General features: G+C 42.7%; 1 pseudogene; it reads left to right on the forward strand.

Moving 5' to 3' along the window:
- Positions 1-61: 61 nt before the first annotated feature.
- LOC139412413 (borealin-2-like) lies at positions 62-2,666 on the forward strand (annotated as a pseudogene).
- Positions 2,667-8,511: the final 5,845 nt, after the last annotated feature.

An 8,511-nucleotide genomic window follows, 5' to 3' on the forward strand; every position in this document is an offset into this window, starting at 1 on the left:
AGGTTATACATCAGCGTTCAAGAGGTGTGGCGGCAGGGGAAGAAGGCACACGGTTGAAACCATGGCACCGAGAAGGATAAGGAAAATCCGCAATCAGACAGAAGGACACGCAGATGGTCAAATTAGCAAGGAGATACGCCAAAAAACAAGGGACGCTTTTTATTCAACAGTTCGAGAAAGAAGGTTGTTAATTTTAAGTAGGCCCATCTCTACCGTCAGTTTTCCGTGTTCCTCAAATTAACTGAATTCACTATGTTCTCCCTTTACAGCACAAGAACGTATAAACGAGATGGAGGAAAAAATGGAGCAGACTCTTGCAACAGTAGATCGGGTTTTCAAAGTGGAATTGATGAAAATGCCACCTGCGCTTCAAAAAACCGTGATAGATTTAATAAATGGTGCGGTTTTCAAATGTATTTTAAATGTTATTTGGAATGCATGCATGTTGACTTTATTTAGGTTTCCCACTTTTCTTTCCTAGCGGATGGCATTTCGGCAGGTGAAGTCACCATCGCCATAAAGGTAGGACTAAACATTGATTATCAGACAGGTTGTAAATGGCTGCCTCCTTGTGGCATACGACAGAAATGTCAGAACATAACGTCTTTTTTTTTTTACAGACCGAATCACCCGAGATTCACCATCCTCTCACAAGGAAGGTCGGTAAAGGTTTATTTCCTCCATTAACTTAAATGCGTGAATTTGACGTTAACGATACACTCTTCGTATTTCTGTAGTCAAAGTAAGTGAAGGTGCATCAGCTCATAAAAGGAAGACTACAACAGAACCATCAAAGGTAGCTAGCAATTCAATTTAAAGGGCTTTAATATCATGGGAAACGTATTTTAGTGAAATAGCAGGGAGCAGGTCTCGAACCCTCGACCTTCTAGGCCGAAGTCCAGCGCGCAATCGACTGTGCCTCAGTCGATGTCCGCGCTTATGAACACAGGGTCGTTACAGTATATTTACATTGGCAAAGCACGTGACAGGAATAATAAACTGTTAAATAAACAAGCAAAAATGAACAGTAAGCATTACTCACAATTTTCAAATGAATACATTTCAAATGTCATATGGCTATGTACAGTGTTATAACGATGCAATATTCTACCACGGTGTACTATCTGGTTCGGTTAAAATAGCATTCCAGTTAACTCTGTTTTTGTTTTGGTAGTCTTTCCAATAACCAAGAAAAGATTACTTGACATTTCTCATGATTTGGTTGGGTCTAATCGTGTGGCTGTCCTGAGGCTCTTTGGGGTCTGTTTACGACCAGAGCCCCTGGACCAGCTTGCTTAAGGAACTCTAGGTTAATCTCTCTGTAGGTGATGGCTGTATGTAAGGTTTGTGAATTGCTTATTTTAAGGCAGTTATAAAATGTAATGGGTATTGGCCTAATTCTGCTCTGCATGCATTTTTTCGTTGTACACCCATGTTTTTGCAGAGTCTCAAATTGGTGTTTGTCCTATTTGTTGGTTGGTGAGTGGATCCCAGACCTTACAACCATAAAGGGCAATAGGTTCCTTAACTGATTAAAGTACTTTTTGTAATTGGGATGTTGAATTGTATGTTCCTTTTGATGGTGTAGAAGGCCCTTGCCTCGTCTCAGATCTTTCACAATATTGTGGAAGTTAGCTGTGGTGCTGATGTTTAGGCTGAGGTAGGTATAGATTAGATCCCACTTTATTTGCATGGCATTAGGCCAATGTGTGATTGGGAACAGAGCAGGCATTTCTCCTTAAATGTATACAATTTAATACAATCACTTCTAAAGGTTTCCAAGAAAGCCAGATCACTTGCCAATGGCTCAAGCACTGGAAGCCTACGGTATGTCTCCCTATATATATTATCAGTCCTGGCAAGCAACCGGTTGGTTGCTAGTTTTGTTCCAGTCCACCACTTATTAAACACCCTATTGAACTAATTCAGTAGCGTTAGCTGAAACGCCCTCTTCTGGTTGATTCTGCTCATTTGCTCTTGCAGGAGTGCCACATCCACAAGTACAAAAATAACCAAAACTCGCATTGCCAAAATCAGTGATCAATCTCCACTGACTGGGACAAAACACAGGTTTGTCTTCACTTATCACATTCCCTTATGAAAAAAAAGATTGCAGTCAGTGCAGTTATTCTGCAATTACTAGGTCCAAAATACTATTAGTCAACTGCACTGTCACTAGTTTCAAAACTGCTATCTTTTACAGGATGTCTGAGTTCATCAAATATATTCTGTCCTTAATTCTCCTTGGTTTCTAGATCTGTTTTGCGGTCAGCCAGTGATGACCACCTGTATTGCGCCCTGTCTGGGTTGTCTCCACATGTAATGATCTCTACATCCCATGGAGAGGTAACTTTTCATATTGAGGTTGTTGGGCTTTAAGTTATTTCAAGCAGTCGCAACTAGTCACATTTTCCCCCAAGACTTTGTGCCTCTCGGATGATACTGTTGAAGATGTTGACATCGGGTTACTGGATGATATGGCTGTTCTCCAGATGCAGAAGTTGATGGTAAAATATATTCTTGTCAATTTCTCATATTGAAACTAACTATTTATCCCCTACAATTCTGACATTTTTCTCATTTAGAAACTGATGGACTATCTTTTCAACAAATTCAAAGCGACTCAGCCTGCAATGATACCAAGATGTCTAACATTGAGCCACTAATGCATGTTTTACTTTCAAATTAAAAGTTGATTAAATAAAAAGTTCTGTTTGTATACTCATGTTTACTGGCTGGTGAGGAATATATAGCCCCACAAAGTTGGTGGTTGCGAGCATCCTATTGAATATTTTCGTATTGACCAGTCAAACTGATATGCAAGTGTGCCCTGTTTAGCAAAATTGTTAGAAACTTAATAATCAATAATCAACTGACTGGCTTTATTAATGTCTACAGTATTCCTATGCAACTTGGTTTCCGCTCAGGTTGATGTGTCATTGCAACCTTAAAGGTCCTCAATGATGTCACCATTGCCCTTGTTTCTAAGCAATGTTGTGCTGCTATTTTTGACTTGGCCAAAGCTTTTGATATGGTAGACCAGTGGTTCCCAAACTTTTTATAGTTCTGTACCCCTTCAAACATTACACCCCCAGCTGCATACCAGGGTCAGCACACTCTCAAATTGTTTGCCATCATTGTAAGCCTGCCACACACACTATACAGTACATTTAATAAACAAGAATGAGTGTTTGTCACAACCGGGCTTGTGGGAAGTGACAACTTAAAGGACCAGGGCACAAATTAAATAATATTTTGCTCTTTATTAAATGTGAATATCAAGTTAATGGTGTGCTTGAAAGGATGCAGATATCGGCAATGTAGGGTTATATTGGGGAGTAAAATAATTGTGCTGAGAATCCACTCTTCCAAAGGTACGTGGTTGCAGTGTCTTAACAGAGTTTTGCCAGGTTAGGATACTCTGAGCGCAACCCAATCCAGACATCTGCAATTTCAATGATGCTCTCCAGATATGGATAAGTGGACTGGAGGCAGGGCAGGAAAGGGATAACGAATCCAGTTTGTGTAACTGCGTACCCAATTTGGGTGCTTTGCTATATCACATTGACATTGTAACCTTGAGTTCAATTGCACACATCATACAATTATGGAAAGATCTGTTAATGCAGAAAGAACTCCAACTTCTTAATCAGCCTCAATTTTGTCCCGCACATTGAATATAGTTGTGGAGAGTCCCTGTAATCCTAGATTCAGATCATTCAGACGAGAAACTAATGCAAGCGTCAGACAAGTGAACATTATGGTCAGTAAAGAACTAAGCTTGTCTCAAGGTGTCAATACTTTGCCCCTTGATAACCACCAGACTTCGGTATGTTGTAAGAGTTACATGGTCGCTGCCTATATCATTGCATAGTGCAGAAAATACGAGAGTTCAGTAGCCTTTAACAATTTTCACTTTAGTGTCAGTCTTACAAACATTCCTTTGGCAGCAAGCGCCTCTGTGTCGGGAGCAACTGCTTGCACCCGCATTACCACTCCGTCTCCCTGTCATGGCTTTCACGCCATCAGTACAGATGAGCAGCAGTTACGTTTGGCTACATACGGACTGTTACTGGAATTCCCCAAGAGTAACTTAAGCACACCTCTTGGAGGGAATGCAACACCCTGCTACACAACTCCCTGTGGAGTGAAAGAGATGTGATTTTAGGTGCAGGTAAGGATGACAGAGGCAGAATATTACTGTTAACCAGGAATGTATTTCCTTAATGTGGGGAAAAGGGCCTGGATGGAACCAAAGAAAGTAAAAGTTAGTCCTTACCTGCCTACCCACAACTTACCTAACCTTAACGCCACCTGGCACGCTAACCAAAATACAGGGGGTGGTCCGCCCAGGTCTTACCTAGTGTGCATAGACAGTACATACTACGGGTGTAGTATGCCCGCAGGCCTCTTGCCTAAGCACTCCCAAGGTGCCTTCCCCCCTGGGAACAAAAACAGAATAATTAACTTAAAGTGAACTTCAATAATCAAAAAACACAGTCCTATTGGCACACACATACCTCAGAAGTAGCAGTTACAAAATACTTTAAACCACTGTCTTTGCACAACAACCAACACAGGACATCCAAGAAGTGCTCTCTCCTAACAAGGGAACACTGGCTTTTATCCAGCTGGAGGAGTTTGTAATTGCAGACAGCTGTATCTCCTGACGAGAGGGCGGGATCAGAGCTCAAATCTGCAATGGGGCCGACCAATCAGCTGCTTGGGGGAATCCAGGAAACCATTTCCTGCAATACACACAAACATATACACAAACCCACAACACAGAAACTGGGGAACGTAACAGTAATGGTTAATGTGATTGGATGTTAATTATTTGACTTCGCTTCTTGTATTTGACATTGTTATTTCGCTGAACACTAGATGGTATAATTTTATCTTTGCCAGTGAGTCAAGGCTACTCAGGCGAGGTGGGAAAAAAACTCCCAAATGTATAGCCCCGTTGGAATATATGTACTGTTTGAAAATGTGAAGCAAAAAACATGAATCGCATTATTTGGCGTACCTCTAGCGACATTGCGTACCCCCGTTTGGGATTACCTGCGGTAGACCATTCCATTCTTGTGGGCCGGCTAAGGAGTGTCTCTGAGGGGTCTTTGGCCTGGTTTGCTAACTACCTGAGTGCAGTGTATAAAGTGAGAAAATCTGCTGTCTCGGCCACTGCCTGTCACCAAGGGAGTACCCCAAGGCTCAATCCTAGGCCCCACGCTCTTAAATAAATAAAAATGTAACCTTTATTTAACTAGGCAAGTCAGTTAAGAACAAATTCTTATTTACAATGACGACCTAGGAACAGTGGGTTAACTGCCTTGTTCAGGGGCAGAACGACAGATTTTTAACTTGTCAGGTCGGGGATTCGATCTTGCAACCTTTCAGTTACTAGTCCAACGCTCTAACCACTATGCAGTAGGAAGCTCTCTCATACATTTATATGCAGTCTTATACTCAGCTGGCCCCTCCCCAGATTTTTTAAATGCTCCACAACAAAGCTTTCTTAGTGTCCAACCTTGTTCTGAACACATCCAAAACAAAGGTCATGTGGTTTGATAAGAATGCCCTTCTCCCCACAGGTGTGATGACTACCTCTGAGGGTTTAGAGCTTGAGGTAGTCACCTCATACAAGTACTTGGGAGTATGGCTAGATGGTACACTGTCCTTCTCTCAGCACATATCAAAGCTGCAGGATAAAGTTACAGTTTCCTCTGTCGTAGTCGCTCCTCTTTCACCCCAGCTGCCAAACTAACCCTGATTCAGATGACCATCCTACCCATGCTAGATTACAGAAAGTCAATTTATAGTTCGGCAGGTAAGGGTGCTTTTAAGAGGCTAGATGTTCTTTACCATTCTGTCATCAGATTTGCCACCAATGCTCCTTATAGGACACATCACTGCACTCTACTCCTCTGTAAACTGGTCATCTCTGTATACCTGACGCAAGACCCACTGGTTGATACTTGTATATAAAACCCTCTTAGGCCTCACTCCTCCCTATCTGAGAGATCTACTGCAGCCCTTATCCTCCACATACAACACCCGCTCTGCCAGTCACATTCTGTTAAAGGTCCCCAAAGCACACACATCCCTGGGTCGCTCCTCCAGCTAGTGACTAGAACGAGCCGCAACAAACACTCAAACTGGACAGTTTTATCTCCATGTCTTCATTCAAAGTCTCAATCATGGACACTCTTACTGACAGTTGTGGCTGCTTTGTGTGATGTATTGTCTTCTGCCTTCTTGCCCTTTGTGCTGTTGTCTGTGCCCAATCATGTTTGTACCATGTTTTGTGTTGCTACCATGTTGTCATGTGTTGCTTCCTTGCTATGTTGTCTTAGGTCTCTCTTTATGTAGTATTGTCTCTTGTCCTATATATATATTTTTTTAATCCCAGCCCGTCCCTGCAGGAGGCATTTTGGTAGGTCGTCATTGTAAATAAGAATTTGTTCTTACTGACTTGCCTAGTTAAAGGTACATTTTTTTTTAAAAACTTGATAGTTGGCTATATGAGCAAATATAATGGTTGCAAACAGTGCTTGCCTTGAGCAAGAGCTCACCAGGGCTGAGTACCGGGACTTCAAATGTTCAACTGCTTGAGCTCCTGTTCCTCTTTTATAGAATATTATCTCTAAGGTATTTGGCGCTCCTGCACCAAATATAAACAGTACCGGCACCTATATCTATCCAAGTCGAGCACTGCTTAAAAATATAAAAAAGCCCACCTTATTGTGCCTGAATTTCTCACTTTTTGAAAACATCTGCCAGATGAAACTGCTGGGTGATAATGAATAACCACTCATTGTTTGATCCTAGGACAAATGCTTAATACAATTTAAGGCTGTTGCTAATCATACTCTGAACCAATCCCACTAATCACATGCTACAACGATGCTGAATTACATTTTATATGGTAAGTGTAGGCAGGGGAGTAGTGTTGGCGCTAGCAAGCTAGCTATACACAACTACTGTATATACACCAAACAAAAATAAACAGTTCATAAAGAAATCAGTCAATTGAAAGAAATTAAGACCTAATCTATGGATTTCACATGACTGGGAATAGATATGCATCTGTTGGTAAAATACTTTAAAAAAAAATAACAAAATAGGGGCGTAGCTCAAACGGAAGTTACGAATGTAACTATGGTTCTACGAATACCTGCAAGACCTTCAGTATGGTGGAAAGTATGGATTATATCCCCCGTGCTCCGCAACAGATTGAGTAATAAAGTCACGCCGGTGACGTGACAGCTTGGGAGGACGTGCCCCTCGGTACAAATATAACCACACACTATCTTCTCGCCCAAAAGATTGAGTGATGTGTAAGTACTGACGGTCTTCCAGGTATTCGTAGAACCAGTTACATTCGTAACTTCCATTCTACTTCATACCTTTAAGACTGTCAATACGGTACCAACAAGGTCACGAGGAATAGACTACTAACCTCTAATGCACCAGTGCAACTAGAAGAATGGCAGAGCCCATGGTGTGGCAAGATGCAACGTTGACCTTGTCAAATCTAGAACGTGCAGGGCGACGACCCGGTAGCAGCTGCGCATATCTCATTCAGGGGGATGCCTCTCAGCATAGCCCAGGATGTGGCACCACTTCTGGTCAAATAACATTTACACACCTTCTGGGACAGGTAGGCCTGAGTGATGACATCCACAACCCAGTGTTTTAGTCTCTGCTTGGACAATGCTAGGCCTTTCCCACCAATGCACGGAAACAGCTGGTCTGACTTCCTGTAGTTCTCTGAGGCTTGCAAATAGCATTTGAGGGAACGGACTGGACACAGGTGATTTGCTCGCTCCTCTGCATTCTGGAAAGGAGGGGGCAGTAGGCCTGCATTTCAATTGATGTGATAAACCCTTAGGCAAAAAGGCTGGATTCGACCATAAGGTCAAGCCTAGGTCGTCTGCCTTAGAGAGCGCACACACATTTTACTGATGAAATAGCTAAGCGAAAAGCCATTTTCAGAGATGAACCATTTTGTCTGGCTCCTTCGTATGCTTGAAATGAGATTCCGTCTGATAATAGCAGGACCGCAGTCGATCAGTAGAGGGTTGGGCTCTTCAGAACATGAAAGACACTGTGCAGCATTGCTAAGATTGGGGGGGGTTGAAGGGAAAGCATACAGTAGGCCATCTGTGGGCTAAAGCGTCCATGTTCAGGTGACTCTTGGACTCTGCCAGAGAGAACCAGAGGGAGCAGTGGGATGTTTGCTCTCTGAGGCAAACAGGTCCACATGTGCTATTCCAAACCGCTGCCATATTCTCTTCACTACTTGTGGGTGAAGTCTCCAGTCCCCCAGGGGCACTTTCTGTCACGACAAGAAGTCTGCTTCCTTGTTCACCTTGCCTGGGATATGAATGGCTCGTAAGGAGGCCAGATGTGGTAGGGCCCATATCAAAAGTTGTTGGGCCACCTGTAGGGACCTTGTTCGCCCTTGATGGTTGATGTGGAACACTGTCCATGTTGTCTGATCGTATCAGG

This window comes from Oncorhynchus clarkii, chromosome 6, assembly GCF_045791955.1.
Source record: "Oncorhynchus clarkii lewisi isolate Uvic-CL-2024 chromosome 6, UVic_Ocla_1.0, whole genome shotgun sequence".
NCBI classification, from domain to species: domain Eukaryota; kingdom Metazoa; phylum Chordata; class Actinopteri; order Salmoniformes; family Salmonidae; genus Oncorhynchus; species Oncorhynchus clarkii.